The sequence below is a fragment of the Opisthocomus hoazin genome, chromosome 8 (genome assembly GCF_030867145.1).
Source record: "Opisthocomus hoazin isolate bOpiHoa1 chromosome 8, bOpiHoa1.hap1, whole genome shotgun sequence".
NCBI lineage: Eukaryota > Metazoa > Chordata > Aves > Opisthocomiformes > Opisthocomidae > Opisthocomus > Opisthocomus hoazin.
In genome coordinates, this window is record NC_134421.1 from 44,121,503 (window position 1) to 44,135,195 (window position 13,693).

Consider the following 13,693-nt stretch of genomic DNA (forward strand, 5'->3'; position numbering starts at 1 on the left):
TAGAAATTCGCATGATGTACCAATGTTTTATAAGGGGAAAGGAACACATTGTATTTTATTGGCATGTTTTCTTGGGAATGCACTTTTGGAACAACCTGGAAAATCTCTACAAGTGTGATGTACATACATATATGCACACACACAAGGAGAAAACATACTGATGAACAATTTGTTGAGAACCAGAAGGAGGGTCTAGCTCCCTGATTAGCACCAGCTAATGTGCTGCGTGCACTTGGAGAAGTTCCTCGGCATTCAGCTCTTCCAGTGGATACCAGTGTACAGATACGCACTGAATATCCACAGCTCAGGACTATGTTTGCAGTATCTATACACATTTCACAGATTTGAATTACACTCATAAGAGAACTATACCTTTAAAGCAGTGAGTGTCAAAGCCAGAGAATATCTAGAACTGCTTTAGCAATGCAATTAGAATAATTTAAATTCTACAATTTCCAGTAGTGTTTTTTCTTCCAAAAAAAACCCGTTCATGTTATGATATTCTTTGTTAATTAACGCCCTGTCTTGGATCAGAAAGCTAACAAATGTAATGCTAGGTTGTTCTGCAAATGTCTGTTTGATGCTAGTGCGTGAAGACATACAGACGTGTCTTCATCTAGCCAGAGAAGAGATCCGTTAAAAGAGAAAGAAGAGGAGGGGAGTCAGCAAGTCCCGCCTTTCAGCTGACTGACACTTTCCACTGTGAAAGATTTTGGGGAATATTTTGAGACGTTCCCACACCTCGGAAGCCTGCATTTTCCAGGTCAACTTTTGTAGCAGGTTAAAAGTAATGAAACAGACCTTGCTATTGAAGTTGCAGCAGCAACACATATAGTGAATACACATGGGTGTTAAAAGTGGGAACAGTCAGGGCCCGCATTTGATTGCTTGATCCTTTTTTCACTTTGTTTTTTTTCTCTGAGTCATTCAAATGGCTTGAGATTGTTAAATAGGAGGGGAAAAATACATACCCTTTATGGGGCTAATTCCACCACCTCCGCAAATATATTCCTCCATGCTGACAGGTTATATCTAAGACTGAAACATGCAAGGGCATAGAGAATGTGCTGAACTTTGACACACTGGTATTTTGCCCGAAATTTCATTTGTGGGGGATCTTAGTTCAGTCTACTTTAAGCAGCAACAATTTTTTGCCTGACTGGCCTCAGAACAAAAGCTTTAGCTGGAGTAAAACTTTCCTCCCAGCAAGTGATGCTGAGGGCACTGCTGCCATGTCCTGGCTTCATGGGGAGGACTTGCCTGGCTTGCCAGGATACTTACTAGTATCCTACATGTTTCTAGTACAGTGTGAACTGCTGCTACAACTTCAGTGTTGAGAGGAAGCTGATGCAGAAAAGTATCTGTAAAGATGAATTCTGTAGGAATTACTTGTAGGTGATACAGTTAAACTAGTTCTGCAGTCACAGTCTTGTTCCAAACTGTAAGAAAGTGAGACTAAGATAGGGAGAGCAGATTGGGAAGAACACCTCTGAGCAACTCCAGAAGACAGGAAAGACTGAAGAAAGAAGGAAGATGTAGGAGATGTATTCTACAACGATGAGAACAAAAAGAAAGAAAATAGATCTCTGGAGCAGACTAGTTGGAGAGAAACAACAAAATGGAAGAAAAAAGAAATACATGAAACCCAATTTTTTTTAAGCGTGAAATAATTGTTAGTGCAATTTGCTATTTTTATATTTCATTGCTTTTACATTTGCACTTCAGACAGTAGGAAAATTGAGATTGTTTCTAAGAACTGCTTTTACTACTTCCTTCAAGATGATTCAAATTCTGAGTTCTACCTGTACTTTTTTTATCTTTCATCTTTACATCTTTGTCCTTCTCCAGATTACCTTTATGGAATCAAGACTAATCACCAGAATTAGAGTAGTAAGTTCTTCTGCTCCTCAGACAGTACTGCTCTCTATGCAGTTAAAGATTCAAAGGTATTTATTTGTACTAGAAATAATTTTCCCCTTAATTCCAATTTGTCAAATATTAATCCTTCTCCACTGGCTTATCATATATCTGCGCTTGGCAATGTGCTGCTCTTCAGATAAAAAGGCTTCCTTTTTCCTTAGTATTTTTTTTTCCTTTTTATTTTCCCCTGTAAACCCTCCTAGCTCAGGTTGACAGTATCTTTAAAGGTTGACCTTTTCCACTAGATGGCACATGGGGCCACATGAGTGGCAGAAGATACACAGGTTGCTGGACCATGATGTAAAATGTATGCAGTACTTAAAAAAGAAATATTCCATTTAAGAGTAATACATTCCTTAACTATTGCTAATTGAAGCAGCTCCATTGGTTTCACTGGTATATGCTGATCTATAATAGCCAAAACTTAATGCGTACTGCTACAAGATTGTTTTCTAAGCTGTGTTATTTCCCATCTTGGAAGTGGAGAATTTCTGTGTTTAATATGAAAAGTGTCCCATAATTATATCCTAATACCTCACTCTTCATAGATCCTTACAGACGGTTGGTAAGAAGATTTGAGCATCAAATAGAATTGTACCTGGTTACTATATCAAAATGCTAGTAAAGAAGTGTTCAGGCACAGTGCAATGAATAAAAATGTGCCGATGAATTTAGTGAAAAGGAATAAAAATGAAACACATCATTAATTCTTTGGAGATCTGAAGTCTCTTTAAAATTGGCCTGAATTATGGTCCTTGCTTTTAGTTCCTCCAGCCTCGTTAGTGATAATTACTGAAGCCTACACTTGAAGAATTTCTGAGCCAGAATTTGTATATCCTTCTTTGCTACCAGAGGACTGGTTGCCCAATTGCACATCTGCTGTTGGAAGAGGTGGTTATTCAAGCCCATCTGTTAGATTTTAAAAAGCTTGGCTCAGCTAGGGAATGAGAACCCCAGAAGTAAAACTTCTGGGTGAATCTCAAGCCTGTTACTTGTCTGGGAGCCACAGAAATCACCCCTGTAAAGACCCCCCTTGTTGCTTTAATAGCTCAGATTACATTTGGCTTATACCAAATATAGTGACTTCTGTCTTTCATTTCTTGCCTTAGGCCACAGTGGAATTGCTGATACCTGGGAAGCCATCCAGCTCACCAAATGAAGTCCATGACTACATTCCACAGGGTCCATGACACTTACCCAGGTCCTCCCAAGTGACATTTTCCCCACATGGAAAGTCTTTAAAGAGATTTACACGTAAAAGCTTTCATGCAACTGGTGCAATCACATAACATTTGTTGCTGTAGAGTGATTTCCAGCTCTTTTTTGTCCTGAAGTGAACTCCAAGCAGTCTCTAAAAATAGGCTTTCAATTCTGTCTATTTATTATCACACTGACCATTGCGCCGTTTATGACTTTTGCAGTTATCAAGACTCTAAAATAACCACTATCAAAAACTGGCACAAACTAAAGCATCCTGGTGCTATCTTTCTTTCTTCTTTGGCTGTTTGCCCAGGCTAAGGAAAACCTAAAGTAAGTAAATGTGACTTTTATCTAGGCTACAAATCTGAGCTACAGAAGAGGTCACAATTCCCATGGCAAGGACTTTCCATGAGAAATGTTCTGTTATTTCTTCCCCAAAAGAAAAGATCTGACAGAAGTGGTCAATAAGTTATTTGATTTCAAATACCATGTGGAAAAAAAGGTGAATGGCACAGAAACTGCATGTTTGTGCCAACAATTTCCACACAAAAGCAAGAACTGCTTTAGTAGAGTTGGATCTTTTAAGTGGTCTCTAGAACTTGCCTGGAGAACAGACTGTTGCAATTGCTCACCTTCATGATATGAAGGCAAAGTCACTAGTTCTGCCTCAGGAAGACAACATGAAACACATGAAAATTGTACGGTCATCTCCTGAGGGCAGTACACACAGAAGCTCTCCAGTACTCTCCACCATGGTACCAGTGCCTGCTGTGCCTCATCTGACCTTAATCTTATGTCCCTAAAGTTGGCCACATCAACCATTGCTTAGGTTTTCTTGCATAAAGACTCCAGATGGGCATCCAGGACTGAATGGGATGAGCCTGAAGAACTTCAACTTTAGCAACGCTGTTCTTCATCATGAACAAAAGGTCAGCCTGGAGGCTACCTGAACAGGAGTTAAAATATCTGCTGGGTAGCAAAGGTTAAATACGCTGTGCTGTAGTTGCCTATGAACCACCATCTAATTTTGAGGTACACAACTGTGTGACACGTTTACCTGTTCTGAAAAATATTTGAGCTGTGAGATAGTATGTAAACCAAAGCTGTGAAAGATAAGAAAAACGCTGATGGAAGTGAAATTGTTGCCATGCTAGTGCATAGTAACTCACGGACTCAAGAGAAGAATACCATCATGATTTAAACCACGATCTGAGCTGGAAATCAGTAGAAAACCTGGAGACCTCAGAGAGATCAAGGAACAACCTATTCATTCCAACTTCTACTGCCTGAATGCTGACCACCTGGTCAGGATGCAGTCTGACTTTCTTGGTCTCTTCTGCATTGGGATGGTGATCATGTTAATGCTTAGGCTAGTAGTATGTGAATCGTATCTATCTACATATCTTGTGGGTATTACCCAGGAAAAAATTGCTAACTGCTCTTGAATTTATCATACACGCTTTAGAGTTTCAACTCAGCTAACCCTTCAGTCCCTGCTGTTACTGGGTGCTATGGATGCAAAACCTGAGCTTTCTCTGCTCAGAAGGTGTCTGCCTGAAAATGCAGTCTTGAGTAGATGAAAAAAGTCTGAAAAGAGAGAACTGAAGTAATCAAAACCAGAGACTATGTGTTTTCTAGCACACATCATGGTGGGAGCACCTCAAACCCACCTTCTGCAGCTCTGGACTTTAGCCCCTGCACCATTGGCTTAATGAGAGCTGGAAGTCCCAATAGTCATTTGCCTAGAGAGAAATGTACCTCTTCATCATTGCTAACATGGACACTCAAATGCTAGTCTGATAATATGGTTATATGTAGTGATCACCAATTCACAATGTTCATAAATTTTCCCTGCAGGCCGAATATGTTGAGGAGCAGACAGCAGCAAAAAGTAACCCTACAGAACCTGTTAGGACATCCTTGAACTGCACGAGCAATGGTATACAACTATGTTTTCTGTCCCCCCAGCAGGAATAAAATAAGCCCCTAAAAATCAGTTCCTGCCACTGGTGCTAGACCTTGCAAATGAAACTGCAGTTTATAATCATCTGCGTAAATGACTGCCAAAAAAGCTAATGAAACTGGCACGAGCACCTGATCACAGTCCAGCAGTAAAGCATGTCAACAAAATAAACACACTGAGTCCCTACACTATGGTAGAACAGCTTGTTAAAAATGATCCTGGGAATCAGATAAAAGCATATATTGTTGGAACTGGAACTGTTCTTCCTGTTCCCTGGAGGTTACAAGGAACAAAAAAAATTGAGAGGCACAAAATACTTCTAACTTAGGAATATTAGCCTAGACCTAAACAACTGCAGCATCTGACATTCATTTAATAGTCATATTAATTATCAGTGGAGTAGTTCATAAAAAATAACATAAAAGAGCCACTTTAAGTGGTCAAACACTGCTTACTCAGCATATCCTGAATCTTGCTCTGTGAGCATCTATGAAATGTGCGCCAGGGTTTTATTTTTATCCCTGACTGCTCAGTCACTCTTTATCAGTAGAGTCTGACTAACTGCAGTGTCATAGGTCTGAAGAGAGCTGGTTAGTATTTTCAAGATTTTATTGTTCATGGAAAATTGCTTTTAAAGAAAAATGGTTAGATAGGAGCAAGTATATTTGGGTAAACCTCTTCTGAAATACAGGCAGGTTTTTCATCTAAAGCCTGCCTTGTTTCCTAGTTTATTTTGAAGGTCTCTGAGGACCAGAGAAGGCTAGTGAGTCTTTTGCCTAAGGAAACCAAGGGTTGCAAGCGCTGCATAGACAGCAATGATATTCCTACATGTCTGAGGAGTGTCATTTACCTTCTCTACAACTGGATCCAAGAGCTTCTGAAGTCCTTAATGTGCAGCAAGAGCCCAAAACTCCAGAAAGACACAGAAGCAGCTCAAATGCTCAGAAATTGTAGGCATCCCTTTCATCACCATTTTCTTTCTCTGATTGTTCCCAGTTTACATTTCCTGACAGATCTATAACTGTCATGGCAGCCAGCTGCCATGTTTGCTTCAAAGGGGGAAATATCAATGTCACTAAAGACACACAGTTTACTATTTTCTTCTTGTTTTGGTTAGAGTTCCTATAGGTCAGGTTTTGCATAAAAGCTTTCAAAATTTTGAAATTTCCTTCAAAACAGATGTGCGAAATTACATCAGCAGAAGTTTAAAATTCTGACAGATTTTTTAATTTCTTTTGAAGCTGATGGAAGCTGTGCTAAGAAATGTCATGTGTTCAAATATTAATGGGTTAGAAATGGATCTTATTGACTTCATAACAACATTGTTCTGCAGCTTAAAGTTCCTTGGTTATACAATAGGTATATTATAATTATTGAAAGTGTGTTATGATTTGTTGCAAAGGTCTTTTATGTGAAAGGCCAGATATACCTGGGCTGAGGAAGTTCTCGTTTATTAAGCTTTTTGTTGCTATTCACCTGCCAGTGAATATTTGCCTGTAATTTCCTCTCAATCTGAGGAGTGGTGATGAGTCCTGAGAGGTTCCCCTGGAAATACTGTCCTCAGATGCTTAGGGTGTGAACTCTCCCTTCACTTTTGCATGGCAGTTGTTGCCTGTCATAGATGGAGGTGCAAATTTATGTTGCTTGTTTGCTCCAAGAACCTCTTATTAGTAAGTACAGCAAACTAAAACCACGGGAAATGTAAACAGCAGTAGGGCAAATGCAAAGCCATATTCTCCTGTCTGGCTTCTCATAAATATGAGATCATTTTTACTTGCTTGCTTGTTAAGTTTCCTGAGTGCTTTTTCATGTTGTTGACCTTGAGGGTTTGCAAGAACTTTACTTCATACATTTCCTCAGTATTAACTTGATTTCCATTTCTCTTTTCCTCTCCTCCTCCGTATTTATTTTATTCAGTGAATTGGGCATGAATCATGAAAACAGAACTTCAATGGTGAATATGATTTTTATGCATTTTGGTAGAAATTTAATCTCAAACTATACAGCAAATGAGGATGAATTTTATTATTATTTATACTGGTGTAGCAGAGAGGACCAATTAAGCTGTGTCCCTGAGTTCCCAGTAGAGTTACTGGAGAGAGACCAAGAGCAGGAACCTAGTTTAACTTCTCTCCCTGCCTCCTAAAGGAAACTATTTCTCTCCACAGCAAAGGAGTAAAAGACTGAATTTGTGAATGCCTCAGTCTTACCCTATCTGTTGCAGCTTCCAAGTGCTGGAACTGGTCCAGCCCAGCGGGCACCCCCTGGGCTCCTCCAAATATCACCCACTTCCAAGCAGACAAGCAGAGAACTGAGCAACCCTTCCACCTGTTAAAACATATGGACAGTATAGCAGGGATTCCCAGCTGGCCAAATCTGACCCTTTCTAAGCTCCTTTGTACAGGCAGACCAATCTGTAGGGCTCAGAGCGTACCAGAAAAGGACAGTCATTCTTTTACCCTTCTTACATTTTCCATGGCTCCTGAAATTCCACAGTCTAGGATCTGGGATTCCTAATGCTGTTTTTCAAGCTTGTTTCAAAGAAAATTAAACCTTCTGAGAGTAAGTATTGTTATGATAAATTGCTTATGTGATGCTAAAAATTGTTCACTTCTAAAAATATTTTTCCTTATGCTATAAAACAAATTGCTACATCATAAAAAAGTATTCAGTAGCCCTGAAGAGCAGTCGATTATATGGGTTTCAAAACCTAACCTGAAAATAGTACAGAAATATTTCAAGGTCTGTTTTCAGTTTGTTTAGCAAGCAATTGTTTATAGTGTTAGAAAACTTCCACCACAGTAGCAGAGGATGACAGGCAAACAGTTGGATGGCTTCATCTGAAGGAGCGGTAGCAACTGTATGGCAAGAACAGGCTGTATGGCAATAGAAATATGCTGTAATATCGTACCGTGGATGTTTTAGTGTTCATCTGCTATGGTGCTGTCGGTAATCTGCAGTACCCAGGAGCACCGAGTCTAGTGATGTGCTGAAGATGCAGTTTTTCTCCCACGGTCAGTAACAAAGTGCCTCGAGATAAAACTCCCACCTAAGTAAGAGAAGATATGCCACTGCCAGAACTGTAGATCTGATAACTCTGAGACGTGGCAATGTGTATTATCTTCAGCAAGAAGACCATAACAGTCTCTATTCCCAAATAACTTAGTTAAATACTTAAAAATTCCAAGTGGGCAATTAAACTTGCAAATAACTCCACAATCCTCTCTGTATTTATTAATAATGTTCTACCTGTATTAATTTTTTTTATATATTATATATGTACATATAGTTTTCTAGAATTTATAGTGAATTCTGCTCAGGACTGAGGAGAAGGACCTAGTGAGTCACCATTTTCAGTCACAACTTCTATGAGGTGACATAATCCTGCAGAAGAGTCAGGGCAGCTCTCGGATCTGGGGCAAAATTCTTGATAGATGTCAATTTTAGATTTTGAACAGGGCAGTTACCTTAGGCTCCTCAGTATTCCCCCTGGGTTTACACACTGTCTGTAGGGATAAATCACCCTGTGTATCTAATGTACCATCGGTGGACGATGGGTCTTAACAATTAATTCCAACCTACATCCTCCAGAAGTCTAAAACTTTAGACTTCTTGCTTAGCTTTGTCAAAGAGATCCTGTCACTTCCTTTGTCATATAAATCTAACCGAGGTCTCCAGTGTTTACATACTGCTAAGCAAGCAAAGAAATCTGAACATACATCTTCAAACAATCTGATAATATGAAATCTGATGGATTATGGAAAATAGTACTTGTGAAAGACACAGGGACGTAAGGAAGATTTCTCTGGAAGAAAGAAAGACAAGAACAGTGAGTAATATCTTTGTCAATAGCTACTGGGCACAGAACAAATTAAGTGAGTCTGCTTGCAGTTTGAGATCAGCCCTGAGAATTTAGATGAGTTTCTCTTGGGAAATGTGAACCTGCCTGAAAATGTTTTCAGTTTTTAAATTTGCAGATCAAAAATTTGCACTTCACAGAGTGCTTGCCCGCTCTGGAGTTAAAGGCACTTGGGTCTCTAAGTGCGTTACATGCTACAGCTTCCAAGGTCTGGGATACTGTTACAATTACCTTAGAAAAATAAGAAGGGCAGAGTGTTTATGGCCCTCCCTCATGCATCTTTTCAAATGTACATTCTGCATATCCACTTGTCATCCAACCAACCCTCTCTTGAAATGAAAACCTGGAGGGATCAGCAAGCAAGTTCAAGAGGAGCTCAAGGGGAGAGGAGAACAAAAGCTAAGCTGAGTGCAATGTCAAATGCTGCAAAAAGTTCTGCCTTCAGCAACATACCTACAGGTGGTGGTGACTGAGGTCCTGGCTCCTTGCTGTGTCGATGGGAGTCCCACTGCCCTCTGCTGCACCCCTGCTCTCCCCGCGCACACACCATGGGCTGAAGCCCAGCTGTGGGCTCCTACTGGCTGGAGCCAAAGCTCAGTGGATGGCACAACAGGCCAGTTGAATTCATTAATACTGCAGAAAATAAATACAAAAAAAAAAAGAAGAAGAAGAAAGAAGCATTTTTTGCCAGGTTAGTAGATTGACGCAGCTTACACTATGATCAGATGAGTATCAGAGTGATGCAAGGGAGGAAAAGATCAAGCAGCTTGGAGCAGAGGCAAGAGGAAGAAGGAACGTACCCTGGGTATATATACCCTGACCAAGTGTCACTGCTAAGTGAGGACAGTGCCCAAGGCACCTCTTGAAGTGAATGAACAACATACATCTCATAAGACCAGTTTCCCAGGCCCTCTGCTAATTCAAAAGGGCATCACCACACCAAATTCTGTTAATAGGTGGTTTATAGAGCCATGTTTTTAAATTCATACCCAGCACAGTATGAACTGAGAAGGACTATCAGAAAGAAGGGTACAGAAGGAGGAGACTGTTGTCATTCTCTGCACACCTAGACAGGAGTCATGAGAAACCTCATTCCAGAAATACATACATTTATTTGGGAATAACTTTTTGCTGATAGATACACTATGGGAAACCCTTGCTGTATGTCCTATTGGAGTTCAACAGAAATTGGCAAAATCTGAACACATACTGTGCCTGAGGATAATGATGTCAGATCACAATGGTCCTTTCTGTTATTCCCTTTCAGATCAGCAGATAAAGTAAAGGCTGGAGCCTGCAGACAGTGAAGTCAACGTGAGGTCTGTCCCTGCCAGGTTTACAGGATCAGCCCTTATGTCTCACAGAATGGGAAATGGTAACATCGTGACAATGCCACAGGTGAGAGATCTGAAGTGTACATCTGGTGGCGTAGGCTGAATTTGACACAACCTACAGGATCACTGTAGTTGATGATGCTATATGTATTTCCTCTGCATAACACATTTGAAAACTTCATTTTCTTTCAGAAGAGAAAGAGTACAGAGGGATGAGGGAAGAGCCAAGTTATATCATGCTAGTATGCTTATTAAAATGCAGGTTTTTGCATGTTTTAACAGAGGTCTGTAATCCAGAAAAGTAAATAGTTACACCAGTGAGTACTACTTACACAAAATATTTATTAAAAACTGGAAACATACCAAATATTTCTGAATGTTAAAACAACATGTTTTCAGGTCCACACCTAACCTGACAAACCTTTGACTGAACACTAACAGCCTACACTGATTGAAAGTCTGGATACATATAGTAATATAATAAACCTCCGCTTTGTCCATTTCTTTATACGATGTACAGGTGTTGGGGGTTAGATCCTCAAAAAGGCAAAGCGGCCACAGCACCAAGGGTTGCAATGCCCAGCCTGTGTGTCCCCTGCGTCATAGTGATTGATTAGGCGCCAGGTTCGTATGACACACGGGAGAGGTAAGCCAGTGAAAATGGAATAACCCGTTGCCAACAAGCAAGGTGGAGCTGTGTAAACTGCCCGGCAGCAAATGCTGTTTTTAATCGATATTCATTGACCCATAGGAAATGACAGTAACTTGATAATACAGTGTCTGGGAACTCAGCTGAGGACTTTGTGCTAATTAACAGCCATTTTACACGGGCACTTATAACACTGGTAAATGCTGAAGGTCTCTGTTCCAGGATATCCAACAGCCTGGGAGCCTTAAGAAACAGACATGCAGCCTGCAATCTGTCCCAGGTGGGATGAAGGAGGGACTTCTGTCACTGACCCTCAAGCAAATGACTTCATATCTTGCATTATTTACTTAGAAAACATTGGGTCATTTCATTTTTTAATTTACTTTAGTCTGTTTTTTGTATGTTGGAGATTAATCACAACTAGTCAGTCTTACCTGAAGGGACTCGAATGCAGCATTTTCCAAACTTGCCTTTCATGACTCCATGTTAACAATGACCCAAGAACATCCCAGCCATTTCTCTGTCTGCTTTACCACTTTGGTGGTAATGCCTACCTTCTATATCTTATCTAGCAACTTCTACATGACACAGCGCTTAATTTATAACCTCTTCTTAGATGAGGTCCATCACATTTCCTTTGTTTATAAAATCTATTATCTGATCAAAGTAAGACACCACCCTTTTCTACCGTGATGATCCTGGAAAATTCATATTATAGCACATTACATTTTCTGCTTACTCACATGTCTTTAATTATTAATGTCTGTCCATTTATTCTAGTCTTGTTGTGCAAACTTAAGGTCAGACTACTATTTCTTCAGGTATTCAATTTCATTTATTTTCTTTTTTCTAAAATACTGTACGTGCTGCTCTGCAACTAGGCAGTAACCGTGTAGGTTTATTTAGAATACAGGCTGTTTCATTTATCAGCTCTTCAGAACTGTAAGATAGAAATTATTGGATCCCTTCATCAAAAGACTGTTAACTATTTGAGTAAATACTTTCATCATGTGTTGGGCAATGTGGTCTCCAAATCCTCATCCTCATTGCCAGTCCCGTCTTTGTCCCTACTTTCTACACTGTTGTCTTTATAGAAATGTGCTGGCTGACATAGTAGGACGTAACTAAGTGCTGCCTCTGTTAGCAGAATTTTTTCTCCTTTCAGTACGTGGGAATTCCAGAGAGCCTCTTAGTGATATGGGGCTTCTCACAGGAATTCTGGTAGTATTTTTCTCTAACAATGCTCTAAACTATCTCTATCCATATTCAGACTCAGCTGTGGATATTTATAGCAGAGTCAGATTGCCATTGCTACACAGGAGAAGGGGTTTTTTCATCTTAACGTTTTCCTCACTTTCCCCTAAAAATATTTAGACTCGATAAAATTCTATATTATACTTTATCTCTCTTTGTTTCTTTACAGACTTTTCCACAATGACTTTAACCAAAAGTCACAGTACTGGTGTTATATTAGCAAACAGAAGTCAAACCATCACAGGTACAATCTAGCACTATGCAAAGCATTTAATACACCTTAACTGAAATAGTTGCATAAATGGTGTGCCAGTTTTTCTCTGATGTCTCCACGAGTTTGTCAGTGAAAGCCAGAGAGATCTGTGGGTGCTCTGCTTCTCTTAAAATCAGGCTTCAAATCTCCTTGTTTCTCCACTGATGAATTATTTTTTTAACACCGAGCCAAAATCTAGTGTCATCATAAACTCATTTCGATTCACAATTTAGCTGGTAAATTGGGTGGTTTCAGGGAATACTGCTGTATGGCCTTCTCTTTGTCTCTGAACTGCAAAAATGACTGTCTCCCCACATTGTCCCATAATGTGAACGTAAGTGGAGAAGCCTAGTATGACCATTCAGCTTTGGAATGCGTTCACTATTTCTGGAGAGAAAGTCAGCAACAAATCTAGATTGGTCTTTCTCAACCATTCTTTCAGTATTAAAACCATGCTCCTATCCATGCCTAAATGTCAGAGACAGAAGCTAACGAAAACACGAATAAATTGCAAAACTGCACACTTTATTTTATGCTCTCCTACAGCACCATTTTGAATTAGAAACAGACTTTAAACCATTAACCTATCTAATTTTGTAAAGATAGTTCTATAACACACAGAAAACATTAAAGAGGTATTTCTTAAATTTTTAAAACTAATTTCCAAGCTAATATGAAAGTTATTACTTGAAGCTTAATATTATCATATGCACCTGTAAAGGTTGGTCAATTACAAGTTACCCATAAACCCTTTTTTGTTATTTTAACATCATAAATAGTAATCTGGCATTAAATATTTGTGATCTGGGCCAGTAACCTTTTTCAGTCTCACAGGACTTTTTTTAATTAAACTATATCTTTGTCCCATGTCTATAATCCTCTCTTTGACATTTTATATACAAGACACCTTGCTGCAAAAAGGTCAAGCAGTACAGTTATAAATGGAAAAGAGATTAAAAGTATTCTCAAGCCACAGTGATCTAAAAGAGAGTTAAATATGGAGTGTTCTTCACAGGCTTCCTTAGATGAGTTAAGAGGAAACCCTGTTGGCAGATTTTTATTATAAGAGCAGCAAAGCAAATGAAAATTATTTGACAAAAAATGAATAATGCACAATTTTAATTTGCATATTGGAATAATTATCTCTAAAAGAACCCTATAGGGTTTCGCCTCCATAAAACTTTTATGTAGACCATTGCCAAATGCAGCTTATGTATTTATATAATTTTTCCTTCTAACAGAGTTTCATTATAAAAATAAA